The 19,822-nt window shown below is 40.1% G+C and overlaps 1 long non-coding RNA gene across 1 annotated transcript in view; it reads right to left on the bottom strand.

The window, feature by feature from the left end:
• LOC148057403 (uncharacterized) overlaps nt 1–17,379 on the bottom strand; it is a 61,422-nt gene extending 44,043 nt beyond the window's left edge. The window contains exon 1 of the long non-coding RNA XR_015701978.1: nt 17,264–17,379. This is a non-coding gene — a long non-coding RNA (uncharacterized LOC148057403). The remainder of the gene's footprint in view (nt 1–17,263) is intronic.
• Between the last annotated feature and the right edge of the window lie 2,443 nt (nt 17,380–19,822).

The raw sequence follows: 19,822 nt of genomic DNA on the forward strand, positions 1-19,822 counted from the left end.
AGGTAAGGAATTGAGGGTTTGGCCTATAATTTATTTGTGCCAAGCAAATCCCTAGAGCAGACAAAATACTGACATCCAGACTAGTAAGTCTCATTCAGCTGTACTCTCACCCACTTCTCCTCCTTCCCTCCTTCCCATGATTCTCAAGGAGTACAAGGCTTAGAAATAAAAATATCGGGGCTACAGAACTCCACTGAATTTCCTTGGTAACATCATATAAATATATTTTCCCAGTTACAAAGTTCTATGATATACCTACCTGAAGGCTTTTTGTACAGGCAGACCAAGGTCATGCAGGCAGTGTTTGAAAGCAGTCTTTTTCCCTCTAGCATTGCGAGTAGAGATGAAAAAAGTTCCTTTCAGGTCTCCACCTCAACAGTCTCCTCAAAACTCCAATTGCAAAACTTTATAATAGAAACATCATAATTTTTCCTCCTCTGTCAGTCTAGTTTATATATGTTCAATAGTGCCTTTCTTAGCAAACCAAAATGTGCAGTCCTTCTGTACAATAATGAGGAAGAGAAATTTATGAATTTCATATGCTTAAGTACATTAATGAATAAAAATCCATTTGTAATGCCTAGCCAGATTTGTTGCTGAGTGGTTTTTATGCTGTAATGTAATTTTTAGTTAGCCTTGAAAGTTAGAGCTTGCTAGAACCCTTAAAGTTTACCGAGTTCAGACTGTAATCAAACCCTAGACATAATTGTGCCTCACTGATTCAATGTAAGAAGAAGCAAGTCCTCAAAATAAAAATTTCCTACCTTTTCTCACTTCAAAAAATGTTTAAATTGACATAAGCAGCCCAGCACTTTATAGGACAGAATCCAGGGATCACAAAAAATAGTTCACGGATAGCCAAAAAAGACAGAGACTATATGTGTTGTAAAATGTAAGAGTCAAAAAAAAGAAAAAAGTATGTTTAAAGCTGTAACTGTATCTATTTACTTGATGGTTCTGCTGTAAACGTCTTCCTTTACACTCTACATAGCAACAACCTGAGCATTCTCCCTTCCTTCAAGATGGTATCCAAGTGACAAGACAATTTAGAGAATTAATAAAAATATAACAGGGATCTGATTTAAGTGTCTCACTTGTGTCAGCGAAAATAATTTCCTTCCACTGCACAGAGTGGTTGTGATGGGAGAGCTTTGCTCTAGTGAGGGTGGAAACAATATCAGAAAGAAAATAAAGAAAAATTGACTACTGTGACATTTGAGCATAATATTTAAAAGCAGTGATGTGAATTATTGATCTCACCTGTTAATAGCAACTATAAATTTCTTCCAAAACAGCATTTCTTGAAAAACAAAAATCTTCCTTTCTTTTCAGTTATCTTGTTGAAATGTTCATTGCAAGGATAAATTGATCCCAACCTAAAGCAACTTCATGGGTGCAGGGGGATTTGAGAACCACAGAGTAGCTGGCAGGACAGGGACCTTTGTTTGAACTTCAGAACAACTTTGCCTGGTGAGGTTTGTCCATTAGTTTGACTACAGATTTTTAGGCTTGATGACAATAAACTGTCACTTAATGCTGCTTTATTTCTTTCAGCATTTGTTAACAGGATCCAGGATTACCTTCAAGCACTGGGCGGGGGACACGCACACACACAAATGAGTATATTGGTGTGTTTCTTTGAGAAGTGTAGGTAGAGATATGACAGTTTCTATGGTAACAACAAGATTTTTTTTATTACTAACAGAAAAATAGGTGTTGAGATAACCTTTTATAAATTGTCAGTGCATAAGTTATTTCTAGTGTCAGAGATTGCTTTCAATTAATACACATTTAATTTGTAAATAGTGGGACCACCTTCTTTAGGAGTTATGCACTTCTCAGGTATGTAATGAGAGGTGTTGGGTTTCAGGTATGTATTAGGAAAAAAGGCTATAATGAGTCAGAGGAAAAATATTCTGCAACGAAAGCTTTCTGCTTTCTGTGGGATTCTCATGGTTTTATTTTTGTAACATGGTGATTAATTTATTGTTCCTCAAAAGAACTCACTGCTGAGTTGAAACATTAAGGAAAGTTCAAATAAACATAATGAAACAGCAGCTTGATTCCTGATGATGGTTTTGTTTTTAATATAACATTAAGAAATCCTGCTTTTGGTAGGTGAAGTTATCATGATGTCCAGACATGCTATTGTCATTATTGTTAAGCATGCCTTTTCATAGGCAAAATATTATGACCAGACAAGGCTGTATGCCGCCTGAATGGGGTACAGGAGTTGCCCATAGAGGAAGATCCCAGCTGGGACAATTCTCCCAGTTAGAGGCAGAAACAAGGAATGGTTCATGTGCACATCTTTTTCACAGAAGCCCACATTTTCAGCCAGCTTTACACCTGATGCAGGGGTTCCTGTTTCAACAGCCCAGAGCATGAGTAGGAATGTTGAGACAGAAGAGGGAATGGTTGCAGTACTCTATATTCTCTATATTATGGGTTGCATATCCTTCACAAATTGGGTCAGTCGTTCCTATCAACTCTAATTCATGTAAGCAGGGCATGCATGGGTTCAAAGCAGCCCAGGAATTACAGCTAGGAAGGCAACTCAGTGGTTTTCCTGAGCTTTGAGGCTGTAACATGCTGTTTGATTAACATAGCCCAAAATGTGACCAGACTTACAGTGATTTTACTCCTTTTTCAAGCCCATTGATTTGAGCAAGGCTTTGTGCAGGCAACCTTGTAAATGGTAAGGGTAAGGTCTGTAGCATCTCGAGGTTTGTAACTTACCCCGTCTCACAATCTTGCAAATAATAGTAACAATAACCTGTCCGTCCTCTTTTTCTTTACAGAAAAATATGATGGCTCCTTTGCCTCATAAGAGAAAGAAGTCCTGCCCACTATAATTGAAGCAATGCCAGCTGTTTGGAGCTGCTGGAAACTCTAAACTGAGCAGCCATTACTTCTCAGTAGAAAAATGTTTTTAAAAGTAAGTCTCTCTTTATGGATGGTACTTACCCGGCCCCATTACAGTGCTCTCTGAAAAAAATCACAGCTTTCAATGTGATAATCTTCAAGACAAGTAAACATCATTATTTTACAGACACACAATCTTACAGACATAGAATTGAGAAATTTTTGTGCTTATGCTACAAAATTTTATAGGTCATGCCTGCATCCACACTTAATTTTGAAGCCAGATAAAATCCTGAACTTCTGTCAGTCAGGTTAGACCAGTTCTTCCAGCACCACAAGGCCTGCACAATACAGGTCCACTGCTACCACGCTTGTGTAGACACTCCTGTGCAGACATTACCCGTCCCTCTACAAGTAGTTTTTCATTACCAATCCCACCATCACATTATCACTTTTGCAGGATTTTGCTAGTTGTAGTTTTCAACTTGGACGTCTGGGACTAAAGTCATGATTGGTTTTGCCTTTGAGAGCCCCAGTATGGTTTAGAAATGCCTTTTTTCTAACTTTGTGAGTTCAGAATAATTGTCATGCACAGCAACTTGAACTTGAGTATTTGCCTGAACCAGTAAAATAAAAAATACACAAACCAGTATCCGGACACTTAGAAAAAATACATTGGAAAGTGTCAAAGCAAAGATGGAAGCAAAAGAAGAACAGACAGTGGAACTACCACTGCAAATGTATTTGATGGTACTTTTCAAGCCACACGGTACTCAGGGTTTTCAAGAGAATTCATGGGATTTTAAGGGAAGAAAAGTAAATAAAGTAAAATGAAACAGCAGTAAGTGAACTAAGATGTCATCCAGCTCCTCCAATAGCAAGCTGAACTCCTTCAAAATACTATGAATAAAAGTTTCCAAAGGATGATGTACAATCAGTCCTGTAGGCAATTCCTTGTTGCTAGTATCTTCCAGGTTTCAGCATCTTGTACTTTCTACTGAGAATGATGGCATGAACTGTAAAACTGTCCTTTCCATGCATCACTAGTGAATGATAAGGAGTATTCTGAGTACTTATAATGATTTCTGATGCAAATCAAAACAAGCAGAATTTTGGCATTTGTTTTTATTTTGTTTGTTGAACAACGGAGTCTCATTTTGGTATGTAGACTATTTTTTTCCCTTAAAATTGAGATATAATGAGTAAGTAAGAGATAAAATGAACAAGAAGAAGCAAATAAACAGCAGTTCCATGAATATGTAGCACCTCAGTAAGATTAATAAAAGTTCATAACAGTTCTAATTGGCCAAATACTGCACATTAAGAAAGCATCGGGCTGCCCAGCTCTTCTCATTGCCATCAGCCACGCAGGACTTGGTGAGGTTTTGGTAAGTGCCTTTGTGCTTAGATTTCCTAAACCTTTCTGCCTCCACCTGATGGAGTTTCTCCACTTTATGAATACTGATAACCATTTTGTTAAACAACAATCAACAGCCGTAAGATTGAGGTTTTGAACCCACTAACATCTGACCTAATCATAAGTCATTTCCGCCATCTTTTTCATCTGACCACCATACTTTCTGCTATTACCTCCCACCGGCACAGAGAATAACTAAAGCATTCTTTGCTACTGTCCAGGTCCTTATGAGCCAAAGGAGTGAAAAGGCATGAGTCCTTAAGAACCACACTTAGTGTTGCAACAGCGTCTAAACATCTGTATACACTGACTGATAAAATGTCTTTTTGTGGCTTTTCAATAACAATTATTGAAGTATCAGTCATGCAGCTTCCCAGATTAATGAGTGAAATACCCTAATGATTCACCAGTGCCATTTCTGTGTAGGTGTTCAGAAGGTGAAAAGAAAAAGAAAAAAATCAAAGTATCTCCTAAATTATTACCTCAGGACAGTTCACTGAATCAGTCAGTGACTTTCAGTTCTTTCAGTTCTTTCAGTTCCCTGAAGCAAAGCTGTCTTAAAGGTCTTGGGTATCTCAGCGACGTGCACTTTCTCTGTAGTTTTTCGTCAGACCAAACAGATTGACAGAGAGTAATTGAGAGGATTTGCAGCCTTCCTCCCTTCCTCACCCAGCTGCCTCTATATTGCCACCACAGTCTTGTCCTGCTGCCTTTAGGCAAGGAGGTTGGGCTGGGTCCAGTACCCAGCCCTGGGAATGCTGCCTTCCACAGCACAACACAAATCTGGCTGAATTGGGAATCTGAATGAAAGGAATTGGAGGACCTGACCCAAAGGCCCTACAGTTCTTGGGAGGAACAATGTTTCCTCATGGTGCAAAGCAACAATTTCCAGAGATAGCCCCATGACAGCACCATGCAGAGATGATGGGAGAGGGAACCCTGGAGCACCTATCTGACATGTCAGAAGGATCACATGCACCCCAAAAAGGCAAAATCCAAGCAAACACAACTGCATAGTTAGCAACTGAAGAAACTCTTGAGAAGAGACACAGTCAGCAAGGCTACATACAAAGTCCAGCTGAGATCCAAGCTGACATTTTCAAGCTCTAGACACATCCTTGAACTACCATAGCAATAGTGATGAATCTCATAAGACTGTTGGATATAAAGACCTGCAAAGGATGAAAAACTAAGCGAAAAAACAGGCATGAGGTGCATATGGCTGTGTTCATCATGGAAGACAAGTGATAGTGAATAAATGGAACAAATTTTTATGCTGCAAAAGAATCTCCAAAATTTCTCTTCTGAGAATTTTTGTAGTGAATTGAAGACATAATTACCTTTCTTTTATGCTTCTTTTTTTTACCCCAAAGCACTTCCATCCTGGAGTTACTTGGGATGGTATTCATATTATTTCCAGCTTAGGAACTGGGGCAAACATTAGGTCCTGGTCCTAAAAATCCTTCTACACATGGCTAGCTTTATAAGCATCAGTAGTAGTTCTGTTGGCTTGCAGGAGGTTTGACTAAGGGTTGCATAAGCATATAGGTAATTTTATCCTTCTGTGAACTGAAAAGATCTGCTGAATCTTTTGAGGTTAGCCTACCCGTAATAAAACTGGGTCATAGTCATCTCTTGATCAGCTATGCCATTTAACCTGGTGCATAGTGATCTTATAATAGGATATGCAAAATCTTTATTTCTTAAAGAGTCATTTGAACACTATATTCGTTAAAGGAGGGTAAGCATGTTATTTTGTTCTCCGGTTTTTCACGGGTCTTTTACCAGACTGAAAATTACACCTTATTTTCTTCCATTGTCTGAGTGCCAAGCTGAGCATGGTTAATGCTGGTATTGCTTTGAATTACCTGTGTACTAATCATTACCATCAAAATTGGTAGCATTGTGGAAGCACACAAAGTGGTACACTGCAGGTAAAGATATCACCAAACTGTCAATCGTTGCTTAAAGGCATTTGGTGTGGTGGCATTTCTGTAAGATGGCCACAATTCCTCTTTGCAAACACAAGTAATTTCACATGGAGTAGGAAATCCCAGTTTTTCTGCTCCCTTCCCATTACATTTCACCTGCTCAAAAACCCCTCATGAGACCATGTAGAAACAGCAGTTGGGAAAGGGTTTTTTTTTGTGTGTGTTTTGTGGTTTTTTTTTCTGTTAACCTACAGAATCTGTGGGCTTTTTCCAGGCAGAATTTCTAGTTTTACTGATTCAAAAATAAAGCTTAGGGGTTTTCAAGGATTTCTCAAAATTTTAGTCTCCAAACCAATGAGGATCTCCCTCAGTCATTGTTTTCCAAAAATGTGCTTTCACAACTATTGAGTATCAGGAAATTTTGGTGTTCTGAACTTTGCTAAAACCTGCTTTTAAAATTTAAGCACGAACACCACGTGCATGACGATGGTTGCAGCCCCAAGGTACCCAGTTTCGATGCGCTTCATTTCCCAATCCCACCTGGCGCTTCTCTTGACTCCTCACCCCGGTCTGTCTGTCTGTCTGCAAGAACCATCTCCTCAAAAAGCTTTGGCTTTGAATTCCTTTTCCTCCTTCTCTGACAAGCAGCCTTGGGCCATTGCTGCCTCCAGGAGCTCCCCCCAGGGCGGCTGCAATTGAGCAAGCCCCTTGCTGGTTAGCAGACACACTGCGGGCAGCCAGCGTGGGGCAAGGGGAGCTGGACTTGCTCCCTCGCAGGCACTAAGCAGTAACCAACAGCAGCAGCAATTTATTTGCATTACGCTGACCCAATAAATAAACCCGATCTTGACTCTGTAATTTGGAGTCAATCAAAAGCAAGTAGGAAAATTTACTGGGAATGAAAGAAACCAAATGGCAAACAGATAGATGAGACCTATTTTGTTTCGTGATTTGTTAAAATAAGGGGGAGACCAAAGTGGTAAATGCAGTGGTGACGAAAACTTCCTCAAAGGTATGAGCATGAGGCATTTCTACAGCTCTTAATCACTTAAAACTTGTCTCAATATGAAATGTAAGGAGAGCTCAGTTTTTATCTCTGAAATAGTTTTTCACATTATCCTGGCAGTTTCAAAGAAAATTTTTTTCTGTCAGAATACCAGAATGGCTTAAACCAGATTGAGAATAAACTGCCAGAAATGCACTGTTTTCTCTCTAAAATAAAAACAAACAAATAAATAAAAGAGTAAGGCTTTCTGGGTGCAGAGAATTTGACACAAAACGCATTTGAAAGTACATCCCAGACCTCAGCATTAGCTCTTGGCTTCTCTACACTGAAGAAGAAAATTACCCAGTTTAAGAAACGCATATGAAATTTCCCATCTGGCTAACAACATGGATGTTTCTGCTCACTGTGACAATCTGAAAATGCTGCTGAGATGTTTTAAAGTCAGTGTTTATATCTAAAAAGCCAAATCTTCCACAGCTAAGGTGGCCCTCCCTGCTTCCCTGGGATATAAATTAAGGCAATAAAGTACACCTGAAACTCATTTTTAAAGGCGCACAGCCATGTTATATGTGCTTTGATAAGTGCTCTTTAAAATCCATCTTCTTACGCTGATGCAAGTATTTCATTTCAAAGTTGGTTTTTTTTTTCCCTCCATCAAGGAACATTTAATAATTGGGTTTAAAGCACATAATTCTGTTGTTTATATTTACTTACTAATCAGCTTAGCATTGCTAAATACATGTGTCATGTGAAGGTACACTGCTACAATTCTTAACTTTCAAAGGCTTCAGGTACTTTGGGAAAAACTGATGATGTTATGACAGACAGGTAAAGAGCACCATAAAGCTGTCTGCTAGATACAGTGTATGCAGAAGCAATTTGCCTTCTAAAACTCTGAACATGATATTCTCTAATATTTCCTGGCAGATCTTCAGTAGCTAGAAAATAAGCATTTCCATATGTAAGAAAATATTCCTTTGAAATGTAGATTTTTCTTTACAAGAAAAGAACACGGAGAGAATTGCATTTTTAAGCTAAGGGTTCATTATTATTTATTTTTCTGCTTTGAAAAATGTTGTGCATTTCCCATACAGCACTTAGGTGGTAATTGCAATTCTAGTATGAGCTAAATCACTCTTAACAAACCTCCTAGCTGTCTTTGTCCACTAAGAATAATTTCTCAATAAACAAATTTTGGCTAATACTTTAGCTCCCCACCAATACTTGGCTTATGTTAAATTTAGTATACTGAGCATACATTACTGCATTTATCTAAAATTTAAAATATGTTCACAACACTGTCTCTCTGTTCCACTGCTTTTATAGGGTGTTTTCCCCTTTAAGGAAAGCAGTTTAAAATGGTTGCTAGTCATCTCAGTTGCTGCAACCACATGATGCAATCTATTGTCAAATTAGTGGGTGGCAGCAAGTGGAAACAGATTTCACCAGCAATAAAGCCCGTCACATGATTTCATCTGTTCGCAGTCATACAATCTCTTAGCCCATTCCTCCTGTTCGATCCGAAGGCCCTGTCCACATGGAAGCTGATCTTTTGCTATCTTAAATGGGACAGCTAAATAACAGGGTTTGTCTTTGTGGTTGGTTTTCACTAAGTGGCATTTTGGAAACTAAACCATTTAGCACAGAAAATTTTGCACGTTTTTTTAAAAAGTGGGCCAAATGCACAAATGTTTTGCCAAGTCAGAACTAAACTTAAACAAAATAGAAATAAAATATTTGCAAAAAAGACCAAATTTAATTGAAGTCTTATAAAAGGTTATACTTCTAAAAGCTGAGCCTACTGTATGTATTTATAGCATGCAGATGAAAACTATATCTGCAGTAAAAATAAAGTAATCTCTGTAGCATTAAGTTAGCAGTAATCACATATGAATCAGCAAAAAAATGGGGGGGAAGCAAAGGTGGAGAGCAACTTGATATAAAAATAGCTACCAACTTGTCATGTAAATGGAAAATTAAAATATTTCTAACCAGAAGCATTTTGTTTTCCTTACACAACAGTGTTATGAGACTTGCCTTCTAATTTTAAGTATCATTAAAGTCACCATCACAAAATATAAAGCAAATCAGGTGTTCTTGGTTCTTTCTAAGTTTACGAAATATCTTCAGCCTTGCCTGATCCAGTAGAGCCAACAAATTCCAGGTCCCAGGGCCAAGGTCTTGGATTTCCACATTCATCTTGTAATGATAATACAAGGGAGAGTGGGGAACGGGAAGCAGAGACACAGCAGCGAAAAGCTTGGTAGAAAACCGTAGCGAGGAGGACAGAAGGCAGAGGCTTGCCCTGCCCCTCTATGCCGTACCTGAAAGCGAACTGAAGCAGTCACGGGGACTCAGGGGCTCTCCCACCCTCGTACTGCAGGCATTCTCTATTTCCCAAAAGACTTCTGCAAGAGAGCAATTGTCTTGTGCGCTAATAACCTAGGGGAAAGACCATTTGTCAAGGAGCACAAGTTCCCTCCTGATGTCAATGCTGGGGAAACGTGGTTTTCCTTAGCCCCCTGCTCAGGGCTCGGCCTTTAACAAAACAACACTGCATAACTAATCGTCTGCAATATTGCTCTCCAATAACTATCTATCCCAGTTTGAAATGAGGACAAATGTAATGGTCTTCAGAAACAGCTCTTGGCACCCTAGACCACCAGCCGAACATTGATTATTCTCGAATGATATGATTCCCACTTAATAGGTTCGTCCGTTAAATTAAGCATAAATATTTGTGCTGTCAAATAACATTCAAAGACCAGTGCATAAATTTTTCTGGAGAGGTAAATGCCACAGACTTCATTTTTGGAGAACTGCAAGGTAACGTGCAGAACAATAGGATCACCATTTCCTTAACAGCTCCGGAAATGCTAGGTACAGTGCACAGCATGTCTTCGAATTTCTCAGCCCCTACTCAGATCAGCTTTGACTACAAAAGGAATCTGACTATAAAATATATCTGACAACACCTAATGCTGCATCCTCTATGAACTCTTCCTATTGGAATTTGGCTCTCTTGCAGTGTAGGAAATTGGGAAGCCTGAAAAAATGTAGAGCGCTGGATTTAAATGCGGGTCCAATTCAGAAAAGCACTGAAGCATGTGCTTAACTTTGTTTGGGTCTTAAGCTTCACTAAACTTAAGCACATGCTTAGATGTTTTGTTGGTATATCTGCTAGGTTTGCTACTAAAACTACTTTATTAGTGAGGTAATTCCACATACATAAAGAAATACAATAAACTTGAGAGATGATACAGAAGTCCCCAATTTCAGAGTTGCATTCCCTCTTTTTGTGTATGTAGTCATTCATATAAACAGATCTGTATTAACTGTATTTCATTTTATTTCAAACATATCTGTATTTCATGTAGTCATTCTTGTAAACAGATCTGCTTGCAAAAAAGTATTTATGCAAGAAGATCAAGTATTTGCACATCTAAGGACCCATTTTGCATGGGCAAATAGTTGTTTATACATACGGACGAAAAATAGGGATACACAGATATGCCAGTGACTCTGAAATCTTGACACACATTGCCTTACAGGATAAAGCTGGAGGAAAGTCAACAGGCAAGAATTATCCAATTAGAAGTCTGCAGTCGTGTATGCATTTGGAATTAGTTCTAAAGGCTCCGCAGAAGGAATCTACTGCAGTAAACATTTCATCGTCACTAATTCTGTCCAGATCCATTCGAAGCATAGCCCCTCCTGAAGATCCATTAATACATTTCGAATTGAGAGGAAAATCAGCAAACCATTTGTTCAGAAAGTTGCCAAAATGAGACTGATCTTGAGACACTTGCAGTGGAAAAATATCAGGACTTTATTCACCCTCAAGAAAAAAAATAAATCAGAAAAACAAAACTACTGAGGATCTGAGAGCAAAATCTGGCTCTTGGTATTTTAAAACAAAAAAACTGAACATGCGCTGGTTGCTATAGAGAGAACCTCTTACTTTCAACCACAATTGCAGATGTGGCGGGGTTGAAGTGAATATGTATGTCTGATAATATTTAACAGCGATGTAAAAGATGCATAAAAGTGATCTGGAGATATTTTTTTCCCCAAAAAAAATTAGATAATTGTGAGTTATGCACTGACTGCCCAAAGGAATATAAAGGCATTCTACAAATAACTGAGACTTAAGTAATCTTAAAGAAAACATAACAGTCGGCCAAACAGTAGTGCTTGTTTACAGATAATACATTAAAAACAGTAAAATAAAACATGCATTAAACAATAGTCAAATGTAAAGAATTTACACATAGTTGCCTGATCTCTCTGTGTGGAAAACCATGAAAGAAAGTCTGCAGTCACTAATGAGAGGCAACGAGGAGCACACCTTACCACTTGGTGCAGTAAAGAAAGTTCACTGCCAGAGTATCCTCATCCCATTCCCCACCCAGTTAAGTGCCTTTTTTGTCACGCTGAAGTCCCTCCTGCCATAAATAAAGCTAAGTGCACAGGTCTTCCTTAATACAACAGATAGCATAGCGTGGTTAAAAACTCCCTGCTGTTTGAAGCTATTAATACTTAACGCTTATATTGCAGTAGCACCGAGAGGCCACCGATCAAGGCCACATCGTTCTAGGTGTAAGGCAAAAATAGGGGAAGTAACAGTCATGCCAGGCTAGCAAGGTGAAGGCCTCAGAGAACATAAGTTTATCTTCATAAATATATCATGGGCATTAACATCAGGGACGAAGATGGGCTGCTGAAGCTAAGAACAATTTTGGCACAAGAAGAAATGGCTACGAAATAGCCAGGGGGTTCAGAATCTGTTTCTTAACCATCAGAGTAGCGAGGCTTCAAAGCAGCCAGCCTTTAGAAAGAAAAAAGGGGCAAAATCCTTAGGTATTTTTAAGACAAAGCACAATCAGTTCATGAAAAGCACAGCGTGCTGTGACCAGAGAACTGGCCTTGACGAGTAAGAGCTCAGGTCTGTAAAGGGTATTCTCTACAGCATTCCCGTGTTTATCGTTCTCAGACAATCCAGGATTCACATGATGTTGACAACTGTAATATATTCTTTGTAAATTGCAATTGGATCTTTGAATCTCCAGACAGTTGAGAAACTAGTTTCTCTCACCTGTTTAATTAACCATGTCATGTTTTCCAAAGAGAATTAATTGTCTCAGTGAAGCAGTAAGGAGACTCAAAGGTTCGAAAGAAAAATAAATACGAGCATGCAGCAGAGTAAACATTTATCCAATAAACATTTTCACAGCTGAGTTTCAAACTTCTCATGTTCCAGCTTCTTATATTTTATCATCTCATCCCACTTGGTCCTGGCACCACATCTCTTTAAGATACGTCTCATGGGAAAACACTGCCTTGGTAATCAAAACATTTAGACTGTGAAAGAAATTTAAAACAATTCTCAAGGAAGTTTTATGACGCAGTGACTGCTCTGAGACCAAATTGTAACTTTTCCCTGCTTGGTCTTTAACAATTGATTAATAGAATTGTTTTTATATCAGGCTAACCCTACCCTGATCAGATCAAGTTTTGGCAGATGTTCCCTCTGAGCAGAAGCCAGTAACTCTCCTGGTGACAAGCGCAGTGCATCTTCTTGTTCGCTCTTCTGGCCCTGAGATTGGCTGTTGCTGTTTTCCACTAAGAGTCTCAATTTTAACCAAATTGAAACGGCTTTCTTTTTTTTGCAACTGCTTTCATTTCTGCTTTTGCCACCATTTTTTTTAGCATTACTCTGAGAATGGAGCAAACAGTTGCACGTGAAAAGGAGAAATGAAAATGATCTTCGGATAGCTGTTTCTACAGTGGAAAGCATTTTTAGCGTTCAGCTGTGGTTACATGATGGAAGAAAACCTTTAGGGTATCTGTGAGATGGGTAAAGTGGCAATCATTGCAATGATGATGTTAATCATTGTCAATTCAACCCTGAGAGGGCTGAGGCCCTGAAAGTTTCTAATTCTCTGTAACATGATTCCGCACAGAATGTTAAAGGGAAAGACCAGCATTTAGCATGTAAGCTGAGCAACTTCTTCCTTAAAAAAAGAAATCAGGAGAAGTCTTGAAAAATATACATGCATTTCAATGAGAAGAGTTTCAGTTTGGGGGGAAAAAAGTGTATTCTGTCTTTGGAAATGTCCTCATCATTTTGCAAGCTTCATACTTACAGCCTTGAATATTTCTTAGTCCTTAGAAAAACTGTTGCATTACCTGCATCTAGGATTAGGTTTTAGTGCTGGTCTCCTCAAAGTTTTTCTAGCCCTTCAGGTCAGATATTCAAAAACTAGACCAATATACCATAGCTTCAGTGAAGTCAATGGGGATAAGCCAGTTATCATAACCGCCTAAAAGTCCCCTTTTGCCTATTTCAGCTCTAAAGAACAGTAAATCTCACAGGAAAAAAAGACAGCATGCTGTCAGATAAGTTTATTTTTGAAACCTGATGATATATTAAGTATGGTTTAGATTTTGCATTAGTCAAACAAAACTGAGAAACACCTTCCTTTGGTTTGTTCCATTTCGGTATGGTTCAGAGTAAATCCTAAATCATTAATTAATGCTTTAATAATTCCATGTCTGTATGCCCTTGATCTCATTTTCACTTTTTCTTCCACTCATGCTTCTGCGTGTGTGTGTCTGTATTTAAATCTGCTCCTGTTCTCCCTCACTAGATGGCAAAATTCCTCCAGCTGCACTTTCCTGGTTTTCTGAGCAGCAAAGACCTGGTAGCCCCTGTGCAGTCCTGAGCATCCAGCCCATCTGAAATCAAGCTCCAGGTGTCAGAGGGCCTGAGCAATGGGGCAGACTATATAGATACTCTTGAAAGATCCAGCCCTTTCAAATTAACAGCAACACAGAATTTATCTTCCTGTGAATAAAGGAGGAGAGTCAGTATGTCCAAGGAGCCATGTGATTTTCTTTGCTGAACACTACCCCAGTGCTTGGAGCAGCTACTGACACATCTCAAGATGCAGCACAAACATCTCCACATCAGCCCAGTGGGCAGTGTTGGATGGAAATGCATTTACCCCATTTGAACTGTGTAGGTACAACTGGTGGTGTGGCTCGCCTGCTCTTTTTGAACTGGTGACTGCAAGAAGCAAGACTGTGATTGCTGGTTGTTGAATAGGTGCCTGAGGAGATGAAGGCTTTGGGCTTCCCCACGTCCCCTCACTCGCACACCTGCTCCCGGGTAGCCACAGTCTGGCCATCAGTAAAAGCAATAACCTCTGCAGCACGAGAAGCAAGCAGGCTGCTGAGCCTCATGTGTACCAGAGAGCCATCGCAAGGAAGTGAATAAGTTTTAAAGATGTGCTTATAAATCATTAAAATGACATGGTACAGGCTTGGGGTTTGTTTTGCAAGCTAGAATGCGAATTGTAACATCTGTATTTCAAAATACACGCTCACTCTTAACGTTCCCATTTCCTGTGGATGGCATCCAAATTTAACCTTTCATATTTGAAGCACAGTGTCTTATATTTATTTGGTAGAATAAGCAAACAGCTGACTACAGCAAATGCAGGGAGCTCTTTTAAAACTATCCGCTAACATCAAGATAAGTGCATATCAAACAGCCCCCAGCAACTTCAAAAATACACCACTTACCTGCCACCAGCTCTTTCGCTTACTTTTATTTTAATGGAGCTGGCAGAGGCTCATCTCAATCCTTTGTGACCCCCAAAGTCTGAAACCTGCCCCACCTCTGTTCTGTTGAACACTGTGGAAGAAGGCAGGCTGAGAAGAGCATGCTGTCAAGTTGCTTTAAGATTTCACAGTGTGTCTTTGAGGGGCCATGTTATCTCTGACAACTGGTGGCCAGGCACCCAAGCACACCAACGATTATCAGAGCGCCCATCTGGTGGGAGACCGTGATGCACAGTAAGGGCTGTTCTCCAGTTAGGTATGCAAAATTAATGTCCCAGAACACTGTCACAGGCACTGAGGGCTCCAGTTAGGGGGTTTGCTGCCTTGGGGAATTAAGACAGATTGCCTGTTGCAGTCTTAGTGAATTTAAATTCAGGCTCCAGAGTCACTGCTTGCAGTTGAAGGAAGACCTGCAAGAGGCAGGCAATCCAGGTAGTGACACAAGTGAGCCTTGTCCTGAACAGCAAGGCCTTAGCTAAAAGTTGGTCACTGTGAACAGCAACAGCAACAAACTAGGGAGATCTGGAGCTGTGCATCCTCTTTAGGGGCTTTTATATAGTGGCTGTGGGAATGGCTCCAGCTCTGGTGCTCATGGGAGGAACGAGGAGGTGCAACCATGTACCCATCACATAACGATGAGCACACGCAACCCCTGGCAGCGACTGTTGGGGGTTACAGCCCTCTTTAATTTGCACCCCCCTCCCTATATTCCCACAAATCAGTGCCTAGGTTGCCTGCAATGCAACAGTCTAAACCTGATGAATCAGGAGTCCCGTGCCCAGCATGTTGCTCTGAAACACACAGGTGTGGAACCTCACACATCCCCTGTGATGAATTTTAGACCTGACCCTGCTTGCAGTCAAGCTAATCCCTCAGCTGCAATGTGTGGTGAAGATGCTGGTTGCTGCAGCAGCCGGGCAACCAATTCTTAAATATTTCTAATTTTCCTTCTGGCTGCAGCTTCCTTCAGCAACAGACACAATGCACTGCTTTCTCCGCTGCAGCTACCTCGGTCTTGGCTGTCAGCAGGTAGGGAGGTGACTGCTGATAGATTAGATTTTGGTTCTTGTAGCCATTGCTGCTGGTCACATTGCTTCCCTTTCAGCAAGAGTTTTTTAATCTTTTTTTTTACCGTAACTTTGAACATACAGGCAGTGTGTCACAAATCATGACATACCAGTTCCCATTTACCACAAACACCTACACGCTGGTGTGCCAGTAACGAGAGCGATGTCCGATGGCCCTTCACTGCCTCAGATTGCACTTCCAAGATTTGGGATTACCACAAGAAATTGGTGGCAATTCTATTCCATTAGCAGGAGCTGCAGGACCTTTGAAAACCTCACTGAAGTGCCTAAGAGTGTATTTGTAGAAGCTTCAGGACAGGCCCCCATGCTTGCAAGCGCTGGCCTGAATAACTAGGGGTTAATACAAGCTCTCTTGATAAATCTGGCTCTGGCGTTTATGCCAAGGGTTTCAGAGGGTGGCAAGTCTGGGGAAAGGAGGGGCTTTCCACATTGGTAGGACCATCTGAGAACTTTTTAATCCTTATTACTGTTAGACTTTTCTATGCCTGCCAGCCTGCAAGAAGGTTTGAAAGTCAGCCTGACCTCTTGTGTGTCTGATCTAGATCCAACAGGGAATGAGATCAGGGAGCTGTGAGAAGCAAGCTTAATGGGGAGACTGCCGCAAATGTAGCAAAACAAATAATAGAGGCTCGAGGTTTTTTGTTGTAGAAAATACAGTGCTATGGCTTTTGGGTGCCAAGAGGCAGTTCTTTTAATAGCTACATTCTTTGTAATGCTGATGAGTGGCAATATAGAAAGATGAAAGTAGGAGGGCATTGTATTATAGTCTTACATATATTATGCCACAAAGAAAATGCGGTTGCTGGGTGGGGACTCTTCGCCTTCCTCCTGCTGAGCTATTCACACAAACTCTCCTCTGTGGATGGCAATCCCCATTCCATCTCTTCTAAATCCCAAGGGGTTTGCCAACTGACTTTCAATTTTTCAAGTGGAAATCGCAGGACTGAATGGTGCATTGAAGTATTTCCTCCTACACCTCACTCCTCCTTTAGGAAGTCAGCAGACATTTTTTTTCCAAAAGATGTATGCCATCTCCTGGGAACAGTAGAAACTGCAAGCCCCTTGTATGGAAATCTCCTGTAAAATATATTTGCCTCTTCTCCGAGGGCATTATAGAACCACCAGAATAAGGTCTGCATAGCTAGAACTAGCCTCCATTTCTAAGTTTGTTGAACTGTCCACATTTTACACCAGCAAAACTCAAATTACATTGAAAAAGGCATCATTTATTTTGTGTATCGGAAGATTTGGATTTATGCCAAGTAGTACGACAAGATAAGATTCATCAATACATAATACTAATCAGTTACAAAGTAGTGGTGGAACTTACCATACACCGATGCGATGTTTTAACGCAAAAGTATGAATGCTGAAATGCAGCCCATGGCGTTGCTCTGATGTGTCTGGTTTTGTCCTACAGGACAAGTGCAAGAGGCAGAAGAAAAACATCAGAGCTTCTTTTGTAAAACATCATATGATTCTTGAGCACACAAGAGAAGATATGTTCCTCTTAACTCATAAACTGCAACTTGCATGTTTCAAACCACAGACTTGTCTCCTCATCACCCTTAGGCTTTTTATTTGCTACTAACATAATGCTTTCTCCTGTAAAGAAACACAACAGGGAATAAAATCCATGGATACAAATAAATATATTTTTCCATTTTGAATTAATAGATGTATAGGTGGATGAATCCTTTGTCTTTGAACTGGCCCTTAAAACAAGCTAGTTATTTCATGTGAATAGATCCTTGAAATAATGTGCATAAACACGGAGTCATACATAAAATGATTTTCTGGGTTATGTCTATTAAATACACCTGCAAAAATCATAAAAACAACTTTGTTTTCATTAAGGTAGAACAATATCTACTTTTAAATAATTAAGGATGACACACTCTATGCACATTCAATTTGCTTTTATCTGGTAAACACTATATTTAATAATTATTTTTTTTTTAATCACTTTCTATTTCTTCCAGAGGCCTGAAGGACTTTGGATAAGAACTGAAATGGGAACTGTTTTTGCAAAAAATATCATCTCACAATACCAGTAACTTTATATAATGGCATCAACAAGTAAGTAAACAGTCTTCAAACAAAATTTATAAATGTAATTTATAAACTAATGTCATTGTTCATCCTAGCAGCTTCCTGAGAGACACCAAGTTTCAGTGGGAAATAGAGTTTAACAAAACTTAGGTGTAAATTGCTGGTACGATGAGAGGTCACTCTCATTCTGTAGCCCACAGTCACAAGCATGTAATGTCTTTTGGTTGATTTAGTAACTCACGTGCACCCTTGTATACGTATCCCCTGCTAAGGAAAGCAAACGTTCACGAAACATGATCTTCAGTTTGAACTTAAAAGACTAGAAAAGAGAAACCAGCAATGACTCAGGAGCAAGAGATGACCATGTCAGGCATCTACGTTGACTAGTGGCTGAGCTTTAGCAGAGGTCATCTCTTAATTCCCTGAAGTCAAGTCAGGATACTCCAGTCCTTGCCACCAAATTCCCAGCTTCAGAGGAATTTCCCTGCTGCCATTTGGGCTGCCCTCACCTGCATGGCGGGGGCAAGGGGAAGGGTGGGAGAAGGCAGGAGGAAATCCCTTGCTAAAAGGAAGCAGGCTTTTCCTTAGGGTGGATCACCATCCATGTACACACAGGTTTTAATAGACCATGCTCTTTAATTTACATCCAGCTGATTGATTAATAAAAGAAATTCTAAGGCTCCAAACCACAAATAAAGTATATTTATTTTGCAGCCTTAGCGAAAGTTGCCGCCCCGGGAAGCAGAGGCAGAACTTCACCAGATCACCATCTAGAGACAGGGACCTGCATCTCCCACAGCCGAGCTGGGACTGCTCAACCCCCCGTGCCACCCCTCAACCACCAACACAAGCCTCTACCACTTAACCCCCAGCTCAGTGCAATCCCTTTGGCACACTTGCAGGTTTGGAGGTATAAAGAACTCACACCAGCATGGCTTAAATTTTCAGGGAGCAAGAGCGTAAGAAGTCTTTGCATGAACGGGAAACTCTCTAAATTTGGGAATGCATCATTTCGATAATTTTAATAGAAAAATCACTAATCAAGTCAAAAAACTGTAAGCAGTACAAAATCCTGTAGATCCAGACTCATGCCAAGATTTTTAAGTTTGAGCAGCCAGAGCTACCCCATAGTTAGGTGCCCAAAGAGGAGGTACCTGGCTGCCTAGAAGCTGCAGATCTCCTCGATGCCCATGCCAACTGTGTTTCTCACCAGTTTGAAAAACGGGTCGTTTTCATTTAAGCACCTTAAGTATGGTGTGAGAAATCTGCCTGTAGGAATCAACACTTTCAAGGTCTGGGCTTACACACAGGAGTACCCTGCCGGCTGCTTGCTTATTCTGGCAAGGTGCAGAGAAAATTAATGGAAAGTTAGTACCATCTAAGTGGATTTCTGCAATGTGTTTGCTATGTGCAGTAAGCATTTACTTGTCTTTTGAGACCATTAATTTTATATACGTGGAACGGTTAGCTGAGACAAACATTCCTTTATAAACCATCAGCGCGATGCAGGACACTGTTCCACGGGTTCTCGTTACAACGTCTCCATTGTTTGGGATGTCTGAGAAGTAGAATTTTGGAGGGTGGCCAAAACCAGAGGGAGGGTATATTTCTAAAGAGATATTATTGCTACGCATACTCTGTCTCGGACCTGGACTTCTCTTTCACTCTCTCCAAAATCACGTGTCTCAACAATGCCTATATTTAGAATTCTAAATCTTGAAAATTAAGATCCTCTGTTTACGTGGGTGGTTGATGTATCAAATTTAGCATAATGATTAAAGAAAGGCTATTTTATGTTATCCTGTTTTAATTTAGTTTACTTTAACTTCCCATTTGC

This window comes from Nipponia nippon, unplaced genomic scaffold (genome assembly GCF_047370975.1).
Source record: "Nipponia nippon isolate SJK-2023a ecotype South Korea unplaced genomic scaffold, ASM4737097v1 scaffold_1, whole genome shotgun sequence".
Taxonomy (NCBI): Eukaryota; Metazoa; Chordata; class Aves; order Pelecaniformes; family Threskiornithidae; genus Nipponia; species Nipponia nippon.